General features: G+C 44.8%; 1 protein-coding gene across 1 annotated transcript in view; it reads left to right on the top strand.

Annotated features, from left to right (window-relative positions):
• Positions 1–14,004, top strand: part of LOC126185115 (catenin delta-2) — a 491,417-nt gene that overhangs the window by 138,169 nt on the left and 339,244 nt on the right. The window lies entirely within an intron of this gene.

Here is a 14,004-nt window from a genome sequence, read left to right as displayed (position 1 = left end):
TTAACTTACCCCCAATATGTGGGCGCAAATGCGTGTTTAATTCCGGAGGTACGCGTAAAAAAATCATCCGAAATTGTGCTAAACACATTCTCTGAAAATTATTTCGAGCAGTTAGTTCATGAGCCCGCGCGAATAGAAAACGGTTGTGAAAACACATCTGACCTCTTAGCAACAAAAATTTTCTGAATTACTAACGAGCATCAAAACAGATACAGAGATTAGTGAACACAGGGTTGTCGTAGCGAGACTGAAATATTGTAACCCCCAAGTCCTCCAAAAATATAAGAAAAATACATCTATTCAAAAAAGCAGATAAAAATTCACTTGACTCCTTCCTGAGGGACAATCTCCACTCCTTCCAAATTAACAATATAAGTGTAGACCAGACGTGGCTTGAATTCAAAGAAACGGTATCAGCAGTAGTTGAGAGATTTATACCCAATAAATTAACGAACGACGGAGCTAATCCGCCTTGGTACACGAAACGGGTCAGAACACTGTTGCAGAAACAACGGAACAAACATGCCAAATTTAAACAAACGCAAAATCCACAAGATGGGCGATCTTGTACAGAAGCTCGAAATTTGGCGCAGACTACAATGCGAGATGCTTGTAATAGTTTCCACAACGAAACTTTGTCTCGACACCTGGCAGAAAATCCAAACAGATTCTGGTCGTATGTGAAGTATGCTAGCGGCAAGACACAATCAATGCCTTCTCTGCGCGACAGCAATGGAGATACTATCGAAGTCAATGCTGCAAAGCAGAGTGACTAAACACAGACTTCCGAAATGCTTTCGCAAAAGAAGACGAAGCAAATATTTCAGAATTCGAATCAAGAACAGCTGCCAACATGAGTAACGTAGAAGTAAATATCCTCGGAATAGCGAAGCAACTTAAATCACTTAATAGAAACAAGTCTTGTGGTCCAGACTGAATACCAGTTAGGTTCCTTTCAGTGTATGCTGTTGCAATAGCTTCATACTTAACAACCGTATACAACAGTTTGCTCGACGAAAGATCCATACCCAAAGACTGGAAATTGCGCAGGTCACACCAATATTCAAGAAAGGTTGTAGGAGTCATCTACTAAATTACAGGCCCATATCATTAACGTCGCTATGAAGCAGGATTTTGGAACATACACTGTGTTCGGACATTATGAATTACCTCGAAGAAAACCGTCTGTTAACACACAGTCAACATGGATTTAGAAAACATGGATCTTGTGAAACTAGCTCTTTACCCACATGAAGTGTTGAGTCCTATCGACCAGGGATTTCAGATTGAATCCGTACTTCTGGATTTCCGGATGCTTTTTACACTGTACCACACAAGTGGCTTGTAGTGAAATTGCGTGCTTATGGAATATCGTCTCAGTTATGTGACTGGATTCGTCATTTCCTGTCAGAGAGGTCACAGTTCGTAGTGGCTGACGGAGTGCCATCGAGTAAAACAGAAGTGATTTCTGGCGTTCCCCAAGGTATTGTTATAGGCCCTTTGCTGTTCCTTATCTATATAAACGATTTTGGAGACAATCTGAGCATCCGTCTTAGGTTGTTTGCAGATGACGCTGTCGTTTATCGACTAATAAATTCATCAGAAGATCAAAACAAATTTCAAAACGATTTGGAAAATATATCGCTATGAGGCGAAAATTGGCAATTGATCGTGAATAACGAAGAGTGTGAGGTCATCCACATGAGTGCTAAAAGGAATCCGTTAAACATCGGTTACATGTTAAATCAGTCAAATCTAAAGGCCGTAAATTCAACTAAATACCTAGAAATTACAATTACGAACAACTTAAATTCGAAGCAGCACACAGATAATGTTGTGGGGAAGGCTAACCAAAGTCTGCGTTTTATTGGCAGGATACTTAGAAAATGTAACAGATCTACCAAGGAGACCGCCTACACTACGCTTGTCCGTCCTCTTTTAGAATACTGCTGCCCGGTGTGGGATCCTTGCCAGGTATGATTGACGGAGTACATCGAAAAAGTTCAAAGAAGGGCAGCACGTTTTGTATTACCGCGAAATAGGGGAGAGAGTGTCACTGAAACGATACAGGATTTGGGGTGGACATCAATTAAAACAAAGGCGTTTTTCGTTGCGGCGGAATCTTCTCACGAAATTCCAATCACCAACTTTCTCCACCGAATGCGAAAATATTTCGTTGACACCGACCTAGATAGGGAGAAACGATCAACATGATAAAATAAGGGAAATCAGAGCTCGTGGGGAAAGATATAGGTGTTCGTTCTTTCCGCGCGCTATACGAGATTGGAATAATAGAGGATTGTGAAGGTGGTTCGATGAACCATTTTCCGGGCACTTAAATGTGATTTGCAGAGTCTCCATGTAGATGTAGAAAAACTGGCGATAATACACGAGCTAGTAACAACAGTAAGCTTTAAGCAAACTAAAACAAAAAACAAAGACGCCCGAACAGGCCTTGAAGGCCCAAAGGAACCGATCGGCCGCCGTGTCATCCTCAGATTCAGGAGTAGCCAGAGATGGATACGGAGGGGCATGTGATCAGCAGAACGCTCTCCCAGGTGTTGTCAATGTTCCTGACTGGAGCCGCTACTTCTCAGTTGGGTAGCTCCTCAATTGGTCTCACAAGGGCTGAGTGCACCCCGATTGCCAACAGCACTTGGTAGGCCCAGATGGTGACCCATCTAAGTGCTAGCCAAGCCTGGCCACTAAACTTCGTGAAACGTATATGTAAATATTTTTCATCTGCTGTATGTACGCCATAAGGAGCTTCCAACAATGACATCCTGAAAGCCACGGAAGGAGGCAATCACGTAGATACAGTACGTCTTGACTTGCGAAAAGCATTCGTCTCACTCCCCACACAAATGCTTATTAACGGAAGTATGGTCATATGGGTTGTCAAACGAAATTTGTTACCAGATTTTTGATTTCTTGGTAGGGAGGACGCCGCATGCTATCGTGGATGGAAGTATGTTGGGACCATTGCCGCGCTTGTTATACAGAACGGTCAGAAACAGTCTGAAAAGCTTATAATGGAATTTCAGGGCCGGTTTTGCTGAGAAATAATTGTTAAGAAAAAAATTCGATAAGTTAACCCATATCCGAATTAATTAGCATTGAATTTAGCCAGTCAGGCCACTGCACGAGCAAATTCAAGTGTCCCGCCAGAAACGGCGTCGTCGGACGTCTATTTGTTTGGTTTCCTAAAATCGACCAAGAGATCGATACAAAAATTCGACATTTGACGGTAGTAAGGATCTAACCCGAGCCGAAGACTGAACAGTCTCGTGCGTTTTCATCTACTGTATGAGAACGACTGACACTAATTGTATCTACCTGGCAGCTTGAATTTACGAGCTCAGAGTACTGGTTGCTAGCTTAAATGATAATCAAGTCGGAAACGACGAAATATATCGAATTTCTTTTTTAATAATTATTTCACAGTACAATCTAACCTGCAACGCCCTGACAGGCTTTTCGGACTGTTTCTGGCCATTCTGTATACTAATGAGGTGCGAGACAATATTAGTACTTACCTAAAACTGTTTGCAGATGATGAGTTTATCTATGATGAAGTACTGTCTGAAAAAAGCTGCACTAACACCAGTCAGCTCTTCATAATAATTTAAAGCGGTGCAAGGATTGGCATCTAACTTTAAATTTCACGAAACGAAATTAGTATCCAATGCCTACAATATCAAAAAGTCACAGCAGGAATTACTGAACTTAAACGAACACCTGCGTGTATCAGTTTGTGGAAATATGAAAGAAAATGATCACATAGGCTCATACGTAGATAATGCAGGTGGCAGACTTCGGCTCAATGGTAGGATACTGGGAAAACGCTAGCTAGCATCCTAGGAAGGTGATATCTTACAAAATACTCGTACGAACCACACCAGAATATTAAGTGTATGGCACCCATAAAATATAGGATTAACGCGGAGTTCTGAAAGTATAAACGGAAGGGCAGCACGTGTGGTCACCGGATGATCGATTCACGGGAGAGTGTCACTGAGATGCTAAAAACCCTGAACTGGAAAATAGTTTACGGCGAACGTCAGCTCTTCCGTGAAAGCCTAATTAGAAATATGCAACAACCAATATTAAACGAGGAATCTACAAATACAGGGTGTTAAAAAAGTATCCCATATTCTGAGAGGTGCTAATGTGGACCAAAACACGACAAAAAAGCCAGTTAACATGGGCTCTAAAATGCGTACGTTAAGAACTGCTCGCAGTTGCTCGGTAGGAAAGATGTATTGCACAGTGGAAAAAATGAAAAAATGCTCATAGCACTTAAGGTATGCATTTTACAGCCCATTCTTACTGGATATTTTTGTCTTGTTTTGGTTCATAATTGCACCTCTCAACACCTTTTAACACCCCGTGTACTACAACCCCGATACCTGTCGATCCCGTGTGGTACGCGAAGACAATATTAAATTAACTACATCACGCACGGAAATATGTAGGTCATCACTCTTCCCATGCTCCAGACGCGAAATACACAGAAAGAAACCCTAAAACGAGATCCTGTGGCGAGTATACGCTGCCATGCAGTTCACAGTGGTTTGCGGAGAATATATATAGATGTAAATGTAATTGTTGCAGCTTATACATAATTTAATCTGTTACTGAAATTAATTCTTCTGTGAAGAAAGTTAAATAAGCTTAAGAACCAGGAAAAGCCTAAGCTTTAAATGTATCTTGCGTAATAAAAGTGAAGGGAATGGTTTACATATTGTATTGCACCATACTATTCCCATTTCTTTCAGTTATTTAATTTTTTTCAACATCTCAACGTAAGTGAATTCATTGCTTAAGTATTTTATTAAGAACTTGATGAGTATAGCTGCGTAACACGAGGCACATCTCGCTACCGACTGGATGGCAAAAAACGCTCAGAACTCCCAACTCGTAGCTTTGAGTGCGTCAAGCACTGGCGCAATACCACGACACGTCCACCACTATTCACAGGCGTTCCGTTCTCTGGGAGCGCAGTATGGCGCCCAGGAAAGAGGCCTCAAATTCCTGCTCTGCAGCTGTGTGTCACAGGGTCGCAGTAATTTCCCTAGCTTGGGCGAAGCGTCTGCTGTGTCGCTTCAGCGATGGACGGATAAAGTGGGCGCAGTGAAAAGACTTTCTAAGGTTTTCTTGTACGCTGTGTGATGCGGACCAAAGGTACAGAGAGAAATTCTATCCGGTTTTTCCATGAATGGATTTAGATCTACAAACACTTACAGATTGTATTACAGGGAAGTAGATTTAGAGACGCATGAAAAAAAAATTTGCCTTAAAAACGAAATGAGATGAAGAGGTATAGTTTAAGAAAATACAAAGTAAAAAATACTACTCTTTGCTACACGTCAAAAGTTTCATCGAACCGCTAAGCAGATTATGTCAACGTTCAACAGATTAATTTCTGAAGGCATAAAATATTCTCTACGAGACGAATTTTTATTAAACTGTACAAAACCACTTTTGGAACTTTGAAAACATTAAAACTCACACAGAAACGCAAACTTCTTCTTTGTTGACAATGCTATTTGTACATTCTCTCATAAAATATTACAAGCCTTAGATAATAAAATATATACACGTTAGAGAACTTATACTTAGTGATTGGTGAAAAATAAAATTTGAGCAGTAGATGAACCAATTGTGTGTCCATAGCGTCTCACGGTTTTCATATCCCATCCTTTGCACACTAATCCTTCACATCGTAGCCCTATGTGGCACCTGCTCAAGCCTGGTAAACAGATACTTTAGGGTTGTTCTCCATTCCACATCAGAGACAGTGTGTAGAGTAGAGTAGACGCATGCAACCTCCCCGTCAGACCGAGTTAGTTTTTGTACTATAAAACTGCCTGTTTGATACTGGCTACCCATAAAAGAACGACCATCTGCTAGCACATGTTCAGCATGCGTGGCAGTCAAATGTCAGTCATCCTCGACATTTAGAAGCAATCGTAGATAGGCTGAAACCGCACCCCTGCTCTGTCGAGATTTAGTACTGGAAAGGTGTCTTACTAAACACTACGCGTCCGGCCGAATAGTGTACCATGGACAGGGTTTCGGAGACCCTATTGCTACGTGCGAGTTCGTGGGATATTGTTATCTCGGCCTATTGGAAGTAGTGGACTGAGAGAACTTAGGCGGTGTGACACGGGACACTCCCAGCTGCTTCTGAGTCCGCTCAAGTACCTAAGACTCAGAATTCAGAGAGCAAAGCCTTGACGTTGTAGTACCGAATGCCATGCAGGAGTAAGCAACTTGCGAGAGAGACTGTACTGACTGAGACAAGTATAGACACACGGAAGTATTGGGTGCCGCTGTCTGTGCGCCAGATGATAGAACAAGAGCAGTCTGCATATTCCTTTTTTAGTGAACTAATACATGTGTTTTTCTAAATTAGAACTATCGTGGCATAGTACTTGTCTCTGACAAAGCTGAGTAATTAAGGGGACAGAGTGAGGTAAAGAGGGTACTTCAAAAAGCAAGTTACACATTGTTATGGCAGGCCAAGTAACTTTTATTGAATGCTGCACTACACTTCAAAGCGAAATAGATACATGACACTGTTTTTCTACATAGACACTCACCAAGTCTCTGTAAATAACGGCCGGAACTTTTACCAATCGTTCAGTTCCTCGACGTCAGAAGTCCGCTCCTTGGTCGCGGTGCCATTCGAGACTAGTTGTGTGATCGTCCTCAGCGTTGGAAAATACAATCAGCCAGCAAATTATGACCGCCTACATAATAGCCGGAATTTCCAGCTTTGGCATGGATAACAGCGGCGACGCGTCGTGGCGTGGAAGCAATGAGACCGTGTTAGCTCGCTGGAGGGAGCTGGCACCACACCTGCTCACAAAAGTCACCTATTTCCCGTAGTTTTCTGGGAGGAGGGCGATGACCTCTGAAGCCACCTTCGATCACGTCCCAAATGTGTTCGATCGGCTTCAGATCTGGTGAGTTGGGAGGCCAGCACATCAACTGGAACTCGCCACTGTGTTCCTCGAACCACTCCATCACACTCCTGGCCTTGTGACACGTCGCATTGTCTTGTTGAGAAACGTCACTGTCTTCGGGAAACATAATCGTCATGAAGGGGTGTACGTGGTCTGCGACCGGTGTACGATACACTTTGGCCGTCCTGGTGGTGCCTTGCACGAGCTCCTCTGGACCCATGGATGCTTACGTGAATGTTCGCCACAGCATGATGCAGCCGCCGCCAGCTTGTCTCCGTCCCACAGTGCATGTGTCAAGGAGCTGTTCCCCTGGAAGATGACGAATTAACGTCCTCTCATCGGCATGATGAAGAAGTTATCGGGATTCATCAGACCATGCAAGATAGAGTTATCGATATTCATCAGACCATGCAAGATAGAGAAGATCCAAAGAAGAGCGGCGCGTTTCGTCACAGGGTTATTTGGTAACCGTGATAGCGTTACGGAGATGTTTAACAAACGCAAATGGCAGACTCTGCAAGAGAGGCGCTCTGCATCGCGGTGTAGCTTGCTCGCCAGGTTTCGAGAGGGTGCGTTTCTGGTTGAATTATCGAATATATTGCTTCCCCCTACTTATACCTCCCGAGGAGATCACGAATGTAAAATTAGAGAGATTAGAGCGCGCACGGAGGCTTTCAGACAGTCGTTCTTCCCGCGAACCATACGCGACTGGAACAGGAAAAGGAGGTAATGACAGTGGCACGTAAAGTGCCCTCAGCCACACACCGTTGGGTGGCTTGCGGAGTATAAATGTAGATGTAGATGTAGACCCTGCCACTGCACCAACGTCCAGTGCCGATGGACACGTGCCCATTTCAGTTGTAGTTGCCGATGTCATGGTGCTAGCAGTGCCACATGCAAGGTTCGTCGCCTGTGGAGGCCCCACGTTAGGAGTGTTCGGTGCACAGTGTGTTCAGACACACTTGCACTGCTCGCAGGTTCGAATCCTGCCTCGGGCATTAATGTGTGTGATATCCTTAGGTTAGTTAGGTTTAAGTAGTTCTAAGTCTAGGGGACTGATGACCTCAGATATCCCATAGTGGTTGGAGCCATTTGAACCAATCTGAACACTTGCACTTTCCCCAGCATTAAAGTCTGTTGTCGGTTCCGCCACAGTTCGCCGCCTGTCATGTTTTACTAGTCTGCCTAACATACAACGCCCGACATTTGTAATGAGGGGTGGCTCCCCAACCCAACGACGTCTGTAGGTGGTTTCACCTCAGTTTCGCCATGTGTTGAAGACACTCACCACACTACTCCTCGCACACCAGATAAGTCGTGCAGTTTCCGAAATGCTCGTGCCGAGCCTTCGGGTCGTCATAATCTACTCTCGGTCAATCTCAGATTAATTGCCGGCTTTCCACGTTGTACACGCGGACATTACATGCACCGTGCGTGTGCCTGACTAGCAGTCATTCCTCGCAAGGTGACGCTGCTATCCTCTGGGCGGGTTAATATCGATAGTAGGTCAGTGGTCATAATGTTCTGGCTGATCAATGTATCTTTCCGCCCAGAAGTTCTTCCAGCTTGGCGAAAAGATGGCAATCTCATGGTGCAAGATACGGACTTCCCGATCAACATCACCCGTATCTGTGCGGCCTTGGCCAAATCGCTCCCACCATGTCATTAGGGCTGGACGTGACATTGCATTTGGCCTATATATCGCCAGAATTTCACGGTGAATTTGTGTGCAATTCAGAAGTTTTGCCACACAAGAATCGAACTGCGCTTCGCACTTCAACTTTGTAGTACGTTTCCAGTTCCCGCGCCATTTTACCCCCATACTGTGATGCACCTGTTATCAGTATCTCAGCGGAACTGTGTCGTTAGGAAACCCAGAATATGTACTTTTTTCTAACAATACACCACAATTATTGAGCAGTGATTTTCATGTGGGCTGACAAGTGTAATTCTCTTTCTAAAGCCCCTACATATGTACTCTTTACAAGTAAGCAGACGAGTCATGGAACAGCACTCTTCTCTGGTGGGTGGAAATCTGTATTATTACGGTAATCTGAACAGTTTGCCATAATGCAACTGTCTCTTGAACGTATTAGGCCGACGAGCGCTAACAGTGCCGTTTCTTAAGAGACCTAAGGCACGATAATCACACGGGGAGACATCAGTTCTATAGGGCCGATGCTCGAGTGTGCTTGTTGCCCGTAATGGATGAGGCTGGCCTCCCAGATCGACCGGCGTCTTGTGCCGAATTGCGACCAGTATAGAACTTGACGCACCATTCCACAACGGTGATTGTCGACAGACATACTGTCCCATACATATTCTTCATTCTCCAGTGGACGTCTACCGGTGTTTGTCCTTCGGAACCCAAGAAAAGAATAACAGTAAGTTGGTTCCATTTGGACGCATTTGGGGATAACGTTGCCATAATTCACGTTTCCGCATTTAACACATGCAGGTCGGAAAGACACGAATCCTACGCTAATCACTTGCCTACATGTCGTTGCTTATACAAGGGATTCAGCTTCCCCTACCGATTAGTTCTATGCAACCCACACTACGTCTGTATCAGGAACGGTATCCAGACAGGCGACAGCCACTTAAGCCACATAATTTCCCTCTCAGACCTTTGGGTGATTGTTAGCAAAGGGCTGGCCTGAGTGGCCGTGCGGTTCTAGGCGCTACAGTCTGGAACCGAGCGACCGCTACGGTCGCAGGTTCGAATCCTTGCTCGGGCATAGATGTGTCTGATGTCCTTAGGTTAGTTAGATTTAATTAGTTCTAAGTTCTAGGCGACTGATGACCTCAGAAGTTAAGTCGCATAGTGGTCAGAGCCATTTGAACCATTTGTTAGCAACGGACTCTTACAGTAAAAGAATACAGGTGAGGATTGGTCATGATTTACACTGAATTTTTAGACCAAGATACACTATGTGATCAAAAGTATCCGAACACCCCCAAAAACATATGTTTTTCTTATTAGGTGCATTGTGCTACCAGCTACTGCCAGGCACTCCGCATCAGCTACTTCAGCGGTCATTAGTCGTGATAGAGCAGAATGAGGCGCCCTGCTGAACTCTCGGATTTCCAACGTGGTCAGGTGATTGGGTGTCACTTGTGTCATACGTGTGTACTCGAGATTTCCACACTCCTAAACATCCGTAGGTCCACTGTTTCCGATGTGATAATGAAGTGGAAACGTGAAGGGGCACGTACAGTACAAAAGCGTACAGGCCGACGTCATCTGTTGACTGGCAGAGACCGCCGACAGATGAAGAGGGTCGTAATGTGTAATAGGCAGACATCTATACAGACCATCACACAGGAATTCCAAACTGCATCAGAATCCACTACAATTACTATGAAACTTAGCCGGTAGCTGAGAAAACTTGGATTTCATGGTCGAGCGGCTGCTGATAAGCCACACATCACGCCGGTAAATGCCAAACGACGCCCCGCTTCGTGTAAGGAGCGTAAACATTGGACAATTTAAGAGTGTAAAAACGTTGTGTGGAATGACGAATCACGGTACACAATGTGGCGGTCCGATGACAGGATGTGGGTATGACGAATGCCCGGTGAACGTCGTCTGTCAGCGTGTGTAGCGCCAACAGTAAAATTCGGAGCCGGCCGGAGTGGCCGAGCGGTTAAAGGCGCTACAGTCTGGAACCGCACGACCGCTACGGGTGCAGGTTCGAATCCTGCCTCGGGCATGGATGTGTGTGATGTTGTTAGGTTAGTTAGGTTTAAGTAGTTCTAAGTTCTAGGGGACTTATGACCACAGCAGTTGAGTCCCATAGTGCTCAGAGCCATTTGAACCATTTTTTAAAATTCGGAGCGATGTTGTTATGGTGTGCTCGTGTTTTTCATGGAGGAGGCTTGAACCCCTTCTTTTGCATGACACTATACAGCACAGGCCTTCATTGATATTTTAAGCACCTTCTAGCTTCCCACTGTTGAAGAGCAATTCGGGGATGGCGACTGCATCTTTCAACACGATCGAGCACCTGTTCATAATGCACGGCCTGTGGCGGAGGGGTTAAACGACAATAACATCCCTGTAATGGATCGGCCTGCACAGAGGCCTGACCTGAATCCTATAGAACATCCTCACACGGAAAATACTTAATCGCCTCTCATAATAACAATCGTCTCCGATCCACTAACTGGCTTCTACTAGCTCACTTCTTACGAGGTTAGAAAGGAGCCAGCCCACAAGTAATTGTAAAATGGTTCAAATGTCTCTGAGCACTGTGCGACTTAACTTCTTAGGTCATCAGTCCCCTAGAACTTAGAACTACTTAAACCTATCTAACCTAAGGACATCACACACATCCATGCCCGAGGCAGGATTCGAACCTGCGACCGTAGCGGTCACGCGGTTCCAGACTGACGCGCCTAAAACCGCACGGCCACACCGGCCGGCAAGTAATTGTAGCCCAAGTCCTGTCCGTAACGTAGGGGAGGAAGGAGTTAGTAGGAGATTTCCGATTGCTGGGAACACGTTGGCAGAGCTTTCCAGGCAGCACTTACCAGTGAGAGTAGAGCCCATCGACGGCCATGTGGAGCGCGTTGAGCGAGTTGGGGTTCTCGTACTTGCAGTGCCGGCCGCCGCAGAAGACGGAGCACTGGATGGCGGTGGGCGTGACGCGGCGCAGGCCCTCCGAGAGGCGCGTGTAGTTGGCGGCCGGGGCCTCGCTCGCGTCGCTCTGCCGCCGCTGCCGCCGCAGGCCGCGCGCCTCCTTGCGCTCTGCCATCCTGCCGGCAACAGCGCACAGCCTGTCACCTCACTGGCACTCACCGAAACTAGTCACACATACACCAACAGGGCTAACAGCGCCCGAGAGGCATAAACACTATTTCAAAAAGGGTCATCCGATTTCATAAGACTATCTTATATAGAGAGAGAATAGAAGCTTTCGAAATGTGGTGCTACAGAAGAATGCTGAAGATGAGGTGGGTAGATCACGTAACTAATGAGGAGGTATTGAATAGGATTGGAGAGAAGAGAAGTTTGTGGCACAACTTGACTAGAAGAAGGGATCGGTTGGTAGGACATGTTTTGAGGCATCAAGGGATCACAAATTTAGCATTGGAGGGCAGTGTGGAGGGTAAAAATCGTAGAGGGAGACCAAGAGATGAATACACTAAGCAGATTCAGAAGGATGTAGGTTGCAGTAGATACTGGGAGATGAAGAAGCTTGCACAGGATAGAGTAGCATGGAGAGCTGCATCAAACCAGTCTCAGGACTAAAGACCACAACAACAACATCTTCTATATCGATGAAGATAAAGAGGTAGAGCGAACTGTAATTTAGGGAGGGGGGGGGGGGGGGCGGAGAAGGGAGAATGTTGACGTGGCGGGGAATATCTACACATCTGTGTCTTGCATTCTCTTAACCAGTAACATCTACATCATACTCCGCAAGCCACATAACTGTGTATAGCAGAGCGTACTTTTGATACCACTAACTGACCCACCCCTCCTTCTTTGTTACATTTGCTAATGGCGCGTAGGAAAGACGATTGTCGGTAAGCTTTTATATTATCTCTAATTTCGCTAATTATCTCGTTGTGATCATCTCACGAGACGTATGTGGGAGGAAGTAACACGGTGTCAGAGTCTTCCCAAGAAAGTTGTTGTTGTTGTGGTCTTCAGTCCTGAGACTGGTTTGATGCAGCTCTCCATGCTACTCTATCCTGTGCAAGCTTCTTCATCTCCCAGTACCTACTGCAACCTACATCCTTCTGAATCTGCTTAGTGTATTCATCTCTTGGTCTCCCCCTACGATTTTTACCCTCCACACTGCCCTCCAATACTAAATTGGTGATCCCTTGATGCCTCAGAACATGTCCTATCAACCGATCCCTTCTTCTAGTCAAGTTGTGCCACAAACTTCTCTTCTCCCCAATCCTATTCAATACTTCCTCATTAGTTATGTGATCTACCCATCTAATCTTCAGCATTCTTCTGTAGCACCACATTTCGAAAGCTTCTATTCTCTTCTTGTCCAAACTATTTACCGTCCAGGTTTCACTTCCATACATGGCTACACTCCATACAAATACTTTCAGAAATGACTTCCTGACACTTAAATCTATACTCGATGTTAACAAATTTCTCTTCTTCAGAAACGCTTTCCTTGCCATTGCCAGTCTACATTTTATATCCTCTCTACTTCGACCATCATCAGTTATTTTGCTCCCCAAATAGCAAAACTCCTTTACTACTTTAAGTGTCTCATTTCCTAATCTAATACCCTCAACATCACCCGACTTAATTTGACTACATTCCATTATCCTCGTTTTGCTTTTGTTGATGTTCATCTTATATCCTCCCTTCAAGACACCATCCATTCCGTTCAACTGCTCTTCCAAGTCCTTCGCTGTCTCTGACAGAATTACAATGTCATCAGCGAACCTCAAAGTTTTTATTTCTTCTCCATGGATTTTAATGTCTACTCCGAATTTTTCTTTTGTTTCCTTTACTGCTTGCTCAATATACAGATTGAATAACATCGGGGAGAGGCTACAACCCTGTCTTACTCCCTTCCCAACCACTGCTTCCCTTTCATGTCCCTCGACTCTTATAACTGCCATCTGGTTTCTGTACAAATTGTAAATAGCCTTTCGCTCCCTGTATTTTACCCCTGCCAGCTTTAGAATTTGAAAGAGAATATTCCAGTCAACATTGTCAAAAGCTTTCTCTAAGTCTACAAATGCTAGAAACGTAGGTTTGCCTTTCCTTAATCTTTCTTCTAAGATAAGTCGTAAGGTCAGTATTGCCTCACGTGTTCCAGTATTTCTACGGAATCCAAACTGATCTTCCCCGAGGTCGGCTTCTACTAGTTTTTCCATTCGTCTGCAAAGTATTCGTGTTAGTATTTTGCAGCTGTGGCTTATTAAACTGATTGTTCGGTAATTTTCACATCTGTCAACACCTGCTTTCTTTGGGATTGGAATTATTATATTCTTCTTGAAGTCTGAGGGTATTTCGCCTGTTTCATACATCTTGCTCACCAGATGGTAGAGT

The sequence above is a fragment of the Schistocerca cancellata genome, chromosome 4 (assembly GCF_023864275.1).
Source record: "Schistocerca cancellata isolate TAMUIC-IGC-003103 chromosome 4, iqSchCanc2.1, whole genome shotgun sequence".
NCBI classification, from domain to species: domain Eukaryota; kingdom Metazoa; phylum Arthropoda; class Insecta; order Orthoptera; family Acrididae; genus Schistocerca; species Schistocerca cancellata.
Note: the sequence above shows the minus strand (reverse complement) of the source record. Positions and strands in the feature narration are given on the sequence as shown.